This window comes from Brassica rapa, chromosome A05 (assembly GCF_000309985.2).
Source record: "Brassica rapa cultivar Chiifu-401-42 chromosome A05, CAAS_Brap_v3.01, whole genome shotgun sequence".
Taxonomy (NCBI): Eukaryota; Viridiplantae; Streptophyta; class Magnoliopsida; order Brassicales; family Brassicaceae; genus Brassica; species Brassica rapa.
In genome coordinates, this window is record NC_024799.2 from 16,034,020 (window position 1) to 16,050,698 (window position 16,679).

At 31.2% G+C, this 16,679-nt stretch overlaps 2 long non-coding RNA genes across 2 annotated transcripts; one reads left to right on the forward strand and one right to left on the reverse strand.

Annotated features, from left to right (window-relative positions):
- Window positions 1–229: 229 nt before the first annotated feature.
- Window positions 230–13,044, forward strand: LOC108871886. The gene is made up of 2 exons (XR_004458431.1): window positions 230–9,169; window positions 9,351–13,044. It is a non-coding gene; the product is annotated as an uncharacterized LOC108871886 (long non-coding RNA).
- Window positions 3,064–16,218, reverse strand: LOC117134227. The gene is made up of 2 exons (XR_004458432.1): window positions 15,880–16,218; window positions 3,064–13,829 (listed from the first exon to the last, which is right to left on the reverse strand). It is a non-coding gene; the product is annotated as an uncharacterized LOC117134227 (long non-coding RNA).
- Window positions 16,219–16,679: the final 461 nt, after the last annotated feature.

Below are 16,679 nucleotides of genomic sequence, written 5' to 3' on the forward strand. Positions count from 1 at the left end.
GCATATACATCCAATTCCGCAACTCGTAAATAGTCCCAGAGCCAGCCATTTTTTTTTCTTTCACGTTTTTTGTTGTTGGTGTGTTTAAAATGATGTTCCAACATCCATATTTATAGAAAATTTCGAATCTGGTAGTTGTAATTTTACTATGAAATTACGACGAAAATTAATTGTATGGCCAAAAAAAAAACGTGAGCCACCTACCAAGTTGGTGGATTCAAAATTTCCTCGTTAAGTACACGTAAAATATTTCGTCGTAAAGCACTCGCGAAATTTACGTGGCTTTTACGAGGAAAAACTATTTCCTCGTAAAAGCCACGTCAATTTACATCGTCTTTACGACGAATATGTTTTATCGTTACCTTACGACGAAATAACGATGCTTTTCTTTCTCCACGTACTTTCCTCGCAAAATCAACGTTTTTTTACGAGGATTATTTTTCCTCGTTAAACTTCCTCGTTAAAGTTACGTTTTATTGTAGTGGTTAGATTACGTAGGTATAATTGGTTTTTTCTAACAGTAGTTAACTAATTGATTACATCATCATACAATATCTATTTTATTACATATGATGAATATTGCATTACATGCGGACATGATGAACAGTAGCTCTACCTAAAGAACTTTAAAACTTCTGAAAAGCTTGCAACTTATAATCTTCAAAAAAATTGCACTCCCTACCCATACCTAGTGTAAAAACTTTTAACTTTGACCATTAAAAACGGTGCTTCCATAGGGTATAATTTCTTCTAAAATTACTATTATTTATATATACCAACGTAAAGACATTTCTTTTAAAATTTGTTTCACAACCCAATAGTAGTTTTCAAAATAATAGTATGTAGTATAAATTCCATATGTCAACTGAATAGATCAAATATTAAATCATGTTAACATATCTAACTAAATATATAAATATACTGTATAATAGTATGAAATATAATATGTTTATCAATTCAAAATGCTTTATATATTATTTTATAAATATAGTATATAAAATATATTATGTGTTATGCATAAAATACATTTTTATATCATTTGACGAAATATATTATAAATATATTTATTGTTTTTCTCTACGAGTTTCATATGATAGTCAAACACTATATAAAATATATGCTACAAAATATTGGACATTTTGCAAATATAACTCAAAACTCAAAGTAAAGCACAAAACTAATCCATGATTTTTTTTGAAACTTTCATTTGCCCTATTCACTCCGAAAGTTTAGATTATTTACGAAAATATCATTATTATTATAATTATTATTCAAAAATAAGTTTTTTACTCTCTCTCATCCTCATCTTCTTCAAGTATTTAAAATATTGCCATTGCCATCAATACACCAACTACTATGAACAACCAATTTGAAGCTTTTAATGTACCTAAAAAATCGATTTTGACTCATATCTCATTTCTTATGAACTAAAAACAACATCTCTTTCACTTTATCTCTATATTCATCCAAAAAACCCAAGATTTTGATTCGAAATTTTTTAAGGTTTATAGAATCATTCAAGCTCATGATTTGTGGTCATTAACAAGTAGGTTGCTTCTGTGGTGAAGTATTGTGTGGTTGGAGAAGCTAAACACGTTATCTCACTGGTTAAAGCTATAAAATCAATCTTTTTCTAGATTTGTCCGTTAGAAGACTTTCGTGTAAGTATTCTCCGACGAGAAGACTTACACAGAAGTCTTTGGTCAATCCATAGGTTAGTTTCGCAATTGACTTTATGTGTGTCTTTTAGAGACGACTTCTTTGGAAGTCCTCCGGTTTTCTTTGTTTAAAAAAAAAATAGAGAAGACAACCTGGTATCGTATAGGATAAACAGGTTAGTTTTGCATTTGAGCGGATTGTGTCAGAAATTTGACTTTTCCAAGACGATTTATTAGACGACTTCCAAATAAGTAGTTTCAAGCTACTTTTGCAATTAAAAAATAAAACTTTAATATATAATTTCCTCCGGACGACTTCCATGTAAGTCTTATGGTAGACGACTTACACATAAGTTTTCTAGGATTTTATTCCGAGATTCAAGTCAAATCTTGGTTATTACAGAAGAAGACTTATGTGTAAGTCGTCTGCCGGAAGACTTACATGGAAGTCGTCCGGATAAATAAAATATTGAAGTTTTATTTTTCAATTGCAAAAGTAACTTGAAACGACTTAAGTGGAAGTCGTCTAAAAATATATATTTTATTTTATTTTTCTGTTGGACAACTTTCGTGTAAGTCGTCTAAGAAAAATCAAATTTCTGACAAAATCCGGTCAAATGCAAAAATAACATACTTATCCTAGACGATTTCCATGTAAGTCATCTAGGAAAAGTAAAATTCCTGACACATAAAGTCAATTGCAAAACTAATCTATGCATTGACCAGAATAAGTCTTCCGAACGACTTCCGTGTAAGTCTTCCGGACGACTTCCGTGTAAGTCTTCCGGACGACTTCCGTGTAAGTCTTCCGGACGACTTCCGTGGAAGTCTTCCGGACGGACTTCCGTGGAAGTCCTCAACGTTTAATAAAATTTCATTTTCTTTAAAACTATAAATACTTTTTAACATTTTCTTGTTAACTCATGTATACTAGTCAATATTGGGGCTCTTGAATGGAATTCATAAATTAATTGGTGATAATTATGAGGTTAACAACATGCATGCTTATTAATGTTTCTAGCTAATGAGAGAATACATTAGTTTTTGTAAAACTTGTATTTTCAACTCTAAGATATATTTTTTTTAACTTTCAAAAGTGTTAAGTAACTTCAAAAATATCAAGTTATATGGTTTAATGTGTCTTTTTAGATCATAAGATATACTTTTTAACTTTAATGAAATTTGAAATTTTTATTTTCATTTAAAATTTGAGTTTTCCGCTTAAATTTTAATTTCCCCGCTTAAATTTCCCCCTTATATTTAAATTTCTCGCTTGAAATTTAAGTCTTCCAGAAGACTTCTATTGAATCTGTTATAGGTTTGAAATAATGTAATGTTTGATCTTTTGTGATTTTGACTTATTTTTTCTTGAGAAATTTTCTCCATTAGTAAAATTTGACTAATCTTTTGTATTATTGTGGTTTGCTTTTGAAATTGTATCAATAACTTCAATAATGTCAAGTACTTTTGGCAAGATAATATTGTAGAGATGAACATATTTACCAATATTATTAATATCTTTTCAATGTACAAAATAATTCACAACTAAAAGAGTACAAATACAAATTACAAAACAGACCATAAATAAAACAATTATTGCTCATTCCTCCACAAAGACAAGCTTAGACTCCACTTGACATGAGAGAAGACTTTGTCAGAAGACTTCCAGGAAGTCGTCTAGTGCATTAAATGTTAGAAGACATCTGAGAAGAAAAACTTCATATCCAAAGCATTCAAATGGTTTGTCTCAGATATAAAAAAACCTTCATATCCAAAGCATTCAAATGGTTTTAAAACAAAGAAAAACTTCAAAAATAAGGGAAGAGCTTAAAACAACCAAAAGAATTTTCAAAAAGTAAGAGATTTAAGCAACAAGAAGTTACCAAATAACAAAATATGATTTATAGATCTATCTTTAAAGGAGTGGAAGATGAGAACCATGTACTGAAAAACCTACAAAACAAGATGAATTAGTGAGAATGACATGAGACAAAAAAAATGATAAATTGATATAAAGTTTTGGTGTTTACAAAAAAATGATAAATTATGAAAAAGATAAGAGCTTTAAGCAACTAGAGCTACCAAAGGAAAAAAAAAGACATATAAACTTAACAAAACACTCAGATCTGAAATGAAAGAGGATACATAGGAGAAGACTACGCCATAAGTCTTCTCCAGCGACTTTAGTCTTCTAGCGCATTAAATATTAGAAGACTTCTGAGAAGAGAATACTTCCTTGGAAGTCTTCCACGTCTGTCTCAGAATTGAAAAACCTGCATATCCAAAAGCATTCAAATGACTTCAAACCATAGAAAAACTTTAAAATAAAGGTACGAGCTTAGAACAACCAAAAGAGTTTTCAAAAAGTAAGAGCTTTAAGAAACAATAAGTTACCAAATAAGAAAATATGATTTATAGATCTACCTTTAAGAGAGTAGAAGATGAGAACCATATAATAAAAACCTGCAAAAACAAAATAAATTAGTGAGAAGACATGAAATAACTATTAATTGATATAAAGTTTCGTGTTTAAAGATTAAATAGATTAGAGAGAGGTTGACGAGTTTTAGAATGAGAAACATTACATTTTTTGCAGTTATTTGAGAGGAATAGAGCAAATGTGTAAATTTTCTTTATAAAGGGAGACAAAAATTTCAATAAGGTTATATTTTTTCGATTCAGAAGACTTTCAAGTAAGTCTTCTAATAGAAGACTTCCTATAAGACTTATTTGAAAGTGTTTAATATACAAAACTAAACATATATATGTCAAAAAAAAAAAAATTTAAAAAATGTTAAGCTTCCAAAATCTAACCCTAAGAATACATATAATAATACAACATATGTTGTCAAACCTTAAACCAAAGAATATTATGATTCACTACTTTCACTTATCTATGTTGAAAATAATTCAATTTTATTATATTTTAATTTATATCACTTGCAACTTTTTATAATTACATGATTTCAATTTTTTTCCTAACAAAATATTTTTTTTTACAAAATTTATAAATTATTTTCACAACAAGAAAACACAATTTTAATGACGAAAAATAACAAGGAAAAAAAGTCCTTGTAAAATTAATTCTTCTTTACGAGTATCTTAAGAGGAAAAAATAAATCTACATAATTTCGTCGTAAAGTAACGACAATAAAGTTTCATCGTAAAAACGACGCAATTTAACATGGTTTTTACGAGGAAACAAGGTTTCGTCGTAAAGTAGACGTAAATATAACGAGCACTTTACGACGAAATATTTTACGTTTATTTAGAGTCGATATCTTGAGTGCACCAACTTTTTAGTTGAACACGTTTTTGTTTCGGCTAGCTAACTATATTTTCTTCCATACCCTCGGTTGAGAGAATTAGAAATAAATTGGTTAGCCGTTATCAAAGTTACACCTAGTGGACGAACAATCGGTGGAGAAGAACAACCTTTTCAAGAAGAACACATCAATGAAGTCAAGGAACCTGAACAACAAACTGATGACATCCTTCTCATTGATCCGCATAATCATGAGTACGAAAATCTTCCCGACGATACCACTGACGAAGTTGTTGAAGACGAGTTTAATGGAAATGATGATGTTTCTAGTGATGACGAGAATGTCAATGATGTATCCGAATGATGATGTAATTTTTTTTAAATGATTTACTGTCAGACTTAATGCATGTGTTTGGTTTGTTTAATCATGAAAATTAAATTATATAATTTGATTTTGTGTAAGGCAATTGGGGGTTTGGGATTTGGGAAGAAGAGATTGAGATTATAAGTTAAGGAACTTGGGGTTTGGGGTTTCGGGTTATAAGGATTTACATATCTTTCTCGTAAAATCCTCATAAAAAAAACATGGGCCTTGTTATTTCCTCATAAAATAACGAGGTCTTTTCGACGAAATTTAAAAACACTTCGTCGTAAACTACTCGTAAAAAGAAAACGTGGGCCTTGTTATTTCTTCGTAAGTTTACGTGGACTTTACAACGAAAATTAAAAATGCATGTGTTTAGTTTGTTTAATCATGAAAATTAAATTATATAATTTGATTTTGCGTAAAGAAATTGGGGGTTTCGGGTTTTAGGGATTTACATATATTCCTCGTAAAGTCCTCGTAAAAGAAAAAACACGGACCTTGCTACTTCCTCGTAAAAAGAAAAAAAATAGGCCTTGTTATTTTTTCGTAAATTAGCGAGGTGTTTACGATAAAATTTAAAAACACTTCGTCGTAAACTACTCGTAAAAAAACACGGGCCTTGTTATATCCTCGTAAATTTACGACGAAAATTAAAAATGAAAAGACGGACCTTGTTACTTCCTCGTAATTTCACGAGGATTTTATGACAAAATATAAAACTCTATATATACTCGAACCATCTAACTTCTCATTTCGTAGTCACTTCCTCTCCTCCGCATAGCAAGGTACTCCTGTCTACTTCCTCTCTAGTTTAGCTTAGGTGGTTAGTTTAGTGTAATTAGGTTGGTTAGGTGGTTAGTGTAGGGAATTTGTAGATATGTTTATGGAATTTGTTGATAATATATGATGATGAGTTTTAAATGTTAATTATCGATTTATATGTTTTCTTTTTAGATGGTTAATAATGAAATTTTTTTTTCCAGATGGTTAGACAGAACAAGCTTACAGGAGATGCGGAGACAAAATCCCGTTCCAGAGCCACCCCGCACACAAGAATGAGGAAGAAGTAGAGAGAGGAGGAGTCAAGACCTCTTCAAGGAGATGTAGAACAACAACCCTTAGTTTTTTTTCTCTTTTTATCTATACTATTAAAGCAAAATCTCTTATAGGATTCTACCCTTAGTTTTTCCCTATAATTACAGTACCATGCCACTGGCTTTTTCTTAAAAAAAAATACAAAAAGGAAAATACTACAAAAAAATATATCAAGCATATTTCCAAAACAATCGACACATGCAATTCGGGTTTCATATAGAAGATTCAAAGCACCAGAAACATTTAACTTTTCCATAACCTACATATATAAAAAAAACGAGTATGTTACTGAGTTTGACCATAAACTCAAAAGTGATTCAAAGCACCCGAAACATTTCCCTTTCGTTTTCAGAGAGTACAAATGTGTGTCATTCATATTTTTATATCATATAACAAAACTGTAAATACTAATGCATATACTCATTTCAAAATATTATTTAGAACTACTCTCACGTCATAAATCCCTTTCTTATTAAAAGGGAATTACTCTTAAAAACCTCAAAAAGTTAGGAGAGAATTACTCTTAACAACCTCAAAAGGTTAATGAGAAATTGAGAACTATTAAATCACAATGATCAACATTTTTCACAAGTTGCTAAGCTCTATAGTTAGTATAACCGTTGGTTTGTCTAATAAGTTTGCTACAATAAATATTTGTCATATAAAGGGCCGCTCAAACATCTTATAGGTCCTAGGGCAAAAAAGAAACAAAGACCCTTTAACATATAAATTACAAAAATACAATTCATAATATTACTGCTACAAATCAAAATATTCACATTTTTAATCAACAAACAAACACTAAAGAGTAGTTTTTGTTTTTAAACGTAAACATAACCAAAAACATAGCCAAAAAAAAGAAAGAATATGTGATCTTTCTAGAAGATCAAGTGTATAGAAAAAAAAAAACAGAAAACATGACAGCAAACGTAAATTCATAATGAAATTCTTAGAAAATAATTTATTTAATCCAATTTTCAGTTGAAGTTAGAATCTTTGAAGAATAAACTATTTTACTAAACTATGGCATTTAAAATTAAATTATGCCTCGCATAGAAAAAGTTTGTAGAAAGAATTATTTTATGTAAAAAAGAAAGAAGTAGTCGACTTAATAAATAAATTTATTCCAGAAATACTTAACGGCTAACTACAATTAATGCTAATTTCATTATATTTATTACTAAATTATTAATTTAGGTGAAAATTTATACTATAAGTTAGCATAATGAGATTTGGTTTCCGTAAAATCAGATTGTTATTGAACAATATTTCTAAATTATGTTTGTTTAGAAATATCAGATTAACTATTTTTTGAAAAAACAAATTGTAGGCCAGGAGCCGGGGCACTGCTCGCCCTACTACTTCAGCCGGCCCTGGTCATACATGTAGAAGCAAACCTTTCAAATATGACATCTCTGCTTATATTAAATCCCCTACAATTACTGAATAGTTATTCTCATTGTTCTCCACAACATACTTATCAAGCCTTTGACCTAGGAGAGAATCCATCTTGACTAACTCGAAAATTTCAATTTGAACCAAGAACCAGTGATTAACATTTTTCTAGATATGAAAAATTATATTTCACTCATGTTATATAAAATTCACAATGCAGAAGTAGTCTCATCCCGTGCAAGACACATCCCGTGCAAGATACAGATCTTAATCTAGTTATATAAAGTGTTTGAAATACTTACCGAAACGTGTGATATCAGCTGTGTGTAGTTATATAAAGTGTTTAATTTAGGCACTACAAATGTGTCTATGTTTACTTATTACATGTTTTCTTATTATATACCAAAACTATATATTTAAATGCATGTAGTCATTTAACAATATCATTTTTAAGTCTTGCAAATGTGTACTATAATTTGAGCAACATATACTAAAATGTCTCAACTTACGTGCTATTCTATATGTTTAAAAAAATTATATTTAAATGATAATTTCAAATTTTAACAGAATTACAGTTTGACGGTTTGCAAATTACAAGAGAATCTCATATTTTAATTTGACCTTAATTTTAGTAAGGATTTGTTCGTTGTATAACTGCTTTGATAGATTTTGCAAATTATCCTATAAAACCAAATATACTCTAAATGTTAATTATGTTTGACAATAGATTATTAATCAATCTAATCTAACCTATACTAAAAGGCAAATTTAGAAGGATTCTAACATGTCTACGTTGACATATATGTTTGGCCAATCAAAACATTTAATTAATACATGTTGGATCTACTAAACTAAACTATTGATTTCATATGGGCTTCGATGTGCTTCCGCTGGGCTTCGTCGGTTAACACTGGGCTTTGCTATCCTATCGCTACAATCTATCGGTACAATTTTTTTTTTAAGAAGAACCCTAGACGGTGAACACGAGGATCTACGCCTCAAACTCTTCGTCTTCACAGTGTGTTCTCCATCGTTTCAGTTCTCTCGATCCACATCTCCACAATCAATACTCCACTACATCTGGATCCATCAATTTCTTCTTTATGATTTCGTCTCCGTTTACTCTTTTCCTTCTACTTTATATACTGATTTTCTCTCCTGAGTGCAAATCAAACCCTAGAACTTCTCTAACCTCAATCCATGGCAATGAAACCGAATGGAAAATCCCCTATCACCTCCGATTATGATGAAAAAGTCATGTTCTTCCGAGATGTCTCACCGGGTCCCAACGAAACCCAGCTGCGTTTCGGCTTGATTCATTTCTGGGAGGCTTGGAACCCTCTAAAGAAGACGCTTATTGGCCTTGAGATGCTTCTAATCGACGAACAGGTACTTGATTTCACCAAACATAGTTATTTAGATTCGTTGTTATTTAGATTGCTATTTAGATCCCACTTATATTTAGTACAATAGGAAGAAAACTAATCGTTGAAATGTCAAATCTTCAAATTTTATTATCTCTCTACAAAATTAAAAACAACAATTTGATTGTTAGTGTATTTTCTCGCAGGGAACTGTTATCCAAGGATTCATTTCGCCAGGACGTATTGAGATATATTTGCCTAAAATGAAGCCTGGATCGGTTTACAAGCTCAACAATTTCTATGGATCAAGCAACAAATCGGTGTATCGGGTTTCTGATCATGCCGTGACGGTGTCGTTCTCATGGAACTCTGAACTGTCTGTTCTTGAAGACAGTCCCACCCCTTTTGATGAAGACAGATTCCGATTTCATTCCATTGAGGATTTTCAAGCTAACTGCGATCGCAAAGGAGACCTCTACGGTAATCTCTGTTATCCCCCACACAATCTTTTTGTTACAGTGCTTGCTGATTAGATGTGGTATTTAGTCTTTCTTGCTGCTCAGATATATAAATCTCGAATTTTGCTTAAAATGTGTTTTAGGTTTGTCATAATCATTCTCTGAAATATAGTTCGTCTTTGTCAGTCTCTGAAATCACTCTTTCAGAACAGAACATGACAAATGAAATTCACTAATTCTGTTTGTAACATTAGGAAGGATTTTTTACTACACTCGGGTCTTGGAATTTTTTTGAGGGTTCTATCGTAGCATAGTATGATTAGGATCTGTTAGCTGCTTCATTACTATGTGTGTTTCGGTTTTGTGTGGTCATGAAATAGTAGATTACTTATTTCGTACTCTTCTTACTTACACACTTGATGAACAAAGGGATAGATGTTGTTGGCCACATGAAGCTGGTTAATGGACAGAGTCTCATTGGGACCCCAGTCCTTGACGAAGTGGAGATAGAAAGGGCGAGGCATCTTCTGGTTCATGTGCAGTCACAAGAGTATGTTTTTTATTATTTCTTAAACACCCTTTCTCTCTACTTCTATTAACCATTCAGTGAAAATATTTTGCAGTGGACCTGTGATGAAGCTCTACCTTTGGGACCAGGCTGCAAGAGACTTCTGCAAAAAATTCAAATCATACGAAAATACCCCCACTGTGTTATTAGTTACGACCTTTAACACTAAGAGTCTCGGAGGTTACGATTTCTATCTTTAATAAAGCTTTCTTACAGTTAGATATCTACTCTTTATGTTGTTTAAATGGGTTTTTCTTAATACAACAGGTACTCTTGCCCTGACTTCAATGTCCTCCTCACGTGTTTTATGGACTACGATGTCCAACCTACGATCGACTACTTCGGCTGGTAAATATATATTTGTGTGTTTACATGTACGCTTTCGCTACATAACCCCATATCAATGACTGACTGGATCAATGCTTACTACTCTGTCTCAGGTTGGGCTCTAATCCACAGAGTGCTGATCGGGTTAATGCAGAAGTGCTTACTAAACGTGAGACACTGACCATAGGAGAAATATTCTCCTACATCAAGCAGGGATCTACTAAGGTACAACTAGGTCTAAATATTTCTTAGTCATTGATCCAAAGCTTTGAGGCTTATATAGCTTTGCGGTGCAGGAGGCTTTTTTTGAGTGCACGGCTACGATTGATGATGTGGTCCATCGCTCAACCTGGTATTACATATCATGCAGTGGGTGCCATACTAAGGCTAGGAAAGGCCCAACTTCGTTGATGTGTTCGAAATGTGGGAAAGTCAACATATCTGGAGTAACACAGTATTTACTCTATACTCAGTACTCAGTAACGCTTTGAATGGTATTAGCTTCTAATTTTTTTTATGACAGGTACCGTGCACAGATATCTGTCTATAACAACAGTGAGCAAGCTGTTTTTGTACTGTTTTTCATGACAGGTACCGTGCACAGATATATGTCTATGACAACAGTGAGCAACCAATTTGATGCTCTTAATGCACATCAAATCGATTTACACTTCTTATTTCTCAATTCTTATGAACTAAAAACAACATCTCTTTCTATTTCTCTCCATATTCATCCAAAAAAAACTCAAGATTTTGATTCTAAATTTTTTATGGTTTATAGAGCCATTGAGGCTTACGATTCTTGGTGGGTCACTTTTTTTTTGAGATTTTGGGTGCTTGAGAATATTTATATGTGCTAAACAAGTTATCTCACGCGTTGAAACTATGAAATCAGTATTTTTTCAGATATGTTCGCCCAGGCGACTTCCGGGTAAGTTCTGGTTGTAGACGATTTACATGGAAATCTTCTGGTCAATGCAGAGGTTAGTTTTGCAATTGACTTTTAAATGTGTTTTTAGAGACGACTTACATGGAAATCGTCCATCTTTGTTCGTTAAAAAAAAAATATGAGACGTCATCTAGGTAAACGGGTTAGTTTTTCAATTGACCGGATTGTGTCAAAAATTTGACTTTTCCTAGACGGCTTATCCATAAATTGTCCAATAGAAAATTTTAAAAAAATCAATATTTTGTTATATCTAGATGACTTCCATGTAAGTCATCTAAGGTTAGTTTTGCAATACAAAAATAAAACATAAAAATTTATTTTTTTCTAGACGACTTATACGAAAGTCGTCCATGATTTTATTCCAAGATTCTGGTCAAACCTTGCTTATCTTGGACGACTTCCATGTAAGTCAACGGACGGATGACTTCCGTGTAAGTTGTCTATAATTTTTTTTTTGTATTTTTCAATTGCAAAACTAACCTGAGACGACTACATGGAAGTCATCGAGGTATAACAAAATATTGATTTTTTAATCTTTTACTAGACGGCTTATGTGTAAGTCATCCAGAAAAAGTCAAATTTCTGATACAATCCAGTCAAATGAAAAACTAACTTGTTTACCTTAGAAGACTTACATGGAAGTTGTCTCAAAAAAGTTTTTTAACAAACAAAGATGGACGACTTCCATGTAAGTCGTCTAGGTTAAAAATCAATTGCAAAACTAATCCAAATGGACGGCTTCCTAGAAGTCTACCAAACGACCTACGTGGAAGTTGTATGCGTCAATGTTTAATAAACTTTCATTTTCTCTAAAACTATAAAGACTTTTTAATATTTTCTTGTTAATTCATGTATATTAGTCGATATTTGAGCTCCTGAATGAAATTCACAACTTAATTGGTTTTAATTATGAGTTTACCGACATTCATGTGTATTAATGTTTTCAGAAGACTTTCATAGAAGTCTTCTACGTTAGTTTTTGTAAATTTGTTAAATAACTTTAAGATATGTTTATTTGATTTTCAAAAGTGTTAGGTAAATTCAAGAATATCAAGTATTAAAATGTGTCTTCATAGATCATAAGATATACTTTTTAAATTCAAAAAAATTGAAATTTCAATTTTCACTTAAAATTTTGAGTTTCCTGCTTAAATTATAATTTTCCGCTTATATTTCAATTTTTCGCTTTAAATTTAAGTCTTCGAAGAAGACTTCCGAGAAGACTTTTAATGAAAGTGTTCTATCTTTGAACTTATGTAATAGTTTATCTTTTGTAAATTTGACTAATTTTTCTTGAGAATTCTTCTCCCTTAGTTGAAATAAATTTGATTAATTTTTTTGTATTATTGTGTTTTGCTGTTAAGGTTATATCAATATACTTATATAAAACACAAAACATACATATCCAAGTGGAAAATGAGAACCATCTGGTTAAGAACCTGCAACAAAAAGATAGATTAGTGAGAAAGATACGAGACAAAAATGAAAAATTCATATAAAGTTTGGTGTTTTCAAGTCAAAGAGATTAGAGTGGGTTTGGAGAGCTTTAGTTTGGAAAAAAAGTAAGAACTTTATGCAACAAGAGATTACCAAATGAAGAAAAAACAGACATAAAAATTTACTAAAACGCTCAGATCTGTTATGAAAGGGAAACATGTGAGAAGACTCTGTCAGAAGACTTCCAGGAAATCTTCTTGGAAGTCTTCTAACACATTATATATTAGAAGACTTTGAAAGAAAGACTTCCAAGAAGACTTCCCATAAGTCTTCCAAAGTCTGCTCCAGAAAAACATGTATATCAAACCCAGATCTGAAAAACATGCATATCAAAAAATGTTCAAATGGCTAAAAAAACAGAAAAAATGAGTGGAATATTAGATAGATCTACCTCTATAGAACACACAAAAATACATATCTAAAATTAATAGATCTACCTTTAAATGAGTGGAAGATAAGAACCATGCGATGAAAAACCTGTAAAACAAGATAAACTAGAAAGAAAGACATGAGACAAAAAAACAATAAATTGATAGAAAGTTTAGTGTTTATAAGTTCAAAGAGATTAGAGAGAGGTTAGAGAGTTTAAGAATGAGGAACATAACATTTTTTGTTTCAACCATTTGAGAGGAGGAGAGAGAATGTATAAATATTTCTTTATATATGGAGACAAAAATTCCAATAGGTTTAAATATTTTCGATTCAGAAGACTTTCAAGTAAGTCTTCTAATAGAAGAATTCCTAGACTAATTACTTGTAAGTCGCCCAGAAGCAGTGTTTTGAAACCTGACCCGGACCCGCGGTTGAACTGGTAAACGCGGAGACCGAGAAAAATCCGGTTTGAGTTTTGCAAAAAACCCAATCTTTAGAAACCCACAAAAACCCACTAAAACCCAGAACCCGATACCGGTTGAACCAATAAATAACTTTTACTTCTTTTTTTAATTTTTAGATTATGTTTAATATTCTAAGTTTCCAATAAATAAGTTAGGTGCTGACAAAAAAAAAGAAGGTTTTTTTTCCCTTTGCAGTTATATATTTATGATTTTTTTTTTATTTTGATGAAGATTTCACTATGCCACCGAAGAAAATAAAGTGAACGATGGTAGAGAGAACCAAAATTAGTTCACATTAGAAATTTAAATATTTATGAATTTTATATCTTGTTTTTTTAGATGTCATAACTCTTACTTGTTACAGAAAATTTAAAATTGTCTAAACTATTTTTTGATATTTTTATGTCAAATGAAAATAAAAATATAAAAACTAAAGTTAAGTATTTTCTAAATACTTTTTAAACATAAAATATATACATATCCAAACTATTATTTTATGTTTTAAAAAACATTTAGAAAATATTAAACTTTAGTTTTTATATATTTATTTCATAATTAATATATTATTATATAATAGAATTAATTCATTTATTAACCCGTTGTTTATCCGCGGTCAACCAAGTGACCCAGCGATCCGGTAAGTCATCCGGTTCAGTGTCCGGATCGGATTTAAAAACATTGCCCCGAAGACTTCAATATTTTTAGCGGAAAGCTAAAATATTTTTAGCGGGAGTTAGAAGACTTTCAAAGAAGTCTTCTAATCGCCAGACGACTTACTTGTTAGTCGTCTATAACCTAAACATAACCCCTAAACTAAATTAACTAACAAAACATTTCATAAAATCAAATTAAACTTAAAAGTGTTTACTATACACAAAAATAAACACATATAGGTAAAGTTTATTTTTTCAAAAAATTATTTAGGCTTTCCAAAATCTAACCCTAAGAATATATACAATACTACAACATACGTTGTCAAACCCTAAGCCAAAGTAGGAGAATTTGCCAAAACTAACCCACAACTTGATTTTAACCCCAAACCTGTACCCAAACTTGAATCAAATACAAAACTAACCTAAAAGCCTTGTGAAATTACAGCTCAGCCCCTTGTGACCAAACAAATAAACTGAAGCCATTTTTACGAGTATAGCCCCAGTAAGTCGTCTGAGATGTTGCAAAGTAAGTCTTCTGGTGTAGCTGATCTAAAAATAATTTTTAAATTTTTAAAAAATATTTTGATAAGCGTAAAATTAAAATCATGTAATTATAAACAGTTTTAAGTGATATAAATTAAAATATAACAAAATTGAATTGTTTTGAACATAGATGAGTGTAGGTAGTGAATCATGGTATTTTTTTGTCCAGGGTTTGGCAACAAATGTTGTAGTATTGTATGTATTCTTAGGGTTAGATTTTGGAAAGCTTGAATGTTTTTTGAAAAATTAATTTTTTACCTATACGTGTTTATTTTTGTGTATAGTAAACACTTATGAAGTTTAATTTGATTTTATGAAGTGTTTAGTTATTTAATTAAGTTTAGGGGTTATGTTTAGGGTCTAGACGACTGATATTTCAGTCGTCTGGTGAAGAAATTAAAACAGACGACTTACATGTAATGTCTACAACAGAAACTTTATATGAAGTAATGTTGTACAGTACAAATGCAATTATTAAATTGTTGTGGTTAGAAATGTCTATATATCTATTGTAACGCAAATATATGTTTAGAAATGTCTATATATCTATTGTGAAATCTCTCTCTCTCTCTCTCTCTCTCTCTCTCTCTCTCTCTCTCTCTCTCTCTCTCTCTCTCTCTCTCTCTCTCTCTCTCTCTCTCTCTCTCTCTCTCTCTCTCTCTCTCTCTCTCTCTTCTCTCTCTCTCTCTCTCTCTCTCTCTCTCTCTCTCTCTCTCTCTCTCTCTCTCTCTCTCTCTCTCTCTCTCATATGAAGAACATATCTGTTAAGAAACAGACTGAAGCAGACCTCTGGAAGCAAACCTATTTTCTCCAGAAGCAGTGTTTTGAAACCTGACCCGGACCCGCGGTTGAACCGGTAAACGCGGTGACCGAGAAAAATCTTGTTTGGGTTTTGCAAAAAAACCAATCTTTAGAAACCCACTAAAACCCAGAACCCGATACCGGTTGAACCAATAAATAACTTTTACTTCTTGTTTAATTTTTAGATTATGTTTAATATTCTAAGTTTTCAATTAATAAGTTAGGTCTGACAAAAAAAAAAGTTCGTTTTTCCCTTTTCAGTTATATATTTATGATTTTTTTATTTTGATGAAGATTTCACTATGCCACCGAAGAAAATAAAGTGAACGATGGTAGAGAGAACCAAAATTAGTTCACATTAGACATTTAAATATTTATGAATTTTATATCTTGTTTTTTTAGATGTCATAGCTCTTACTTGTTACAGAAAATTTAAAATTGTCTAAACTATTTTTTGATATTTTTATGTCAAATGAAAATAAAAATATAAAAACTAAAGTTAAGTATTTTCTAAATACTTTTTAAACATAAAATATATACATATCCAAACTATTATTTTATGTTTAAAAAACATTTACAAAATATTAAACTTTAGTTTTTATATATTTATTTTCATAATTAATATATTATTATATAATAGAATTAATTCATTTATTAACCCGCTGTTTATCCGCGGTCAACCAAGTGACCCAGCGATCCGGTAAGTCATCCGGTTCAGTGTCCGGATCGGGTTTAAAAACATTGCCCCGAAGACTTCAATATTTTTAGCGGGAAGCTAAAATATTTTTAGCGGGAGTTAGAAGACTTTCAAAGAAGTCTTCTAATCGCCAGACGACTTACTTGTTAGTCGTCTAGAACCTAAACATAACCCCTAAACTAAATTAACTAACAAAACATTTCATA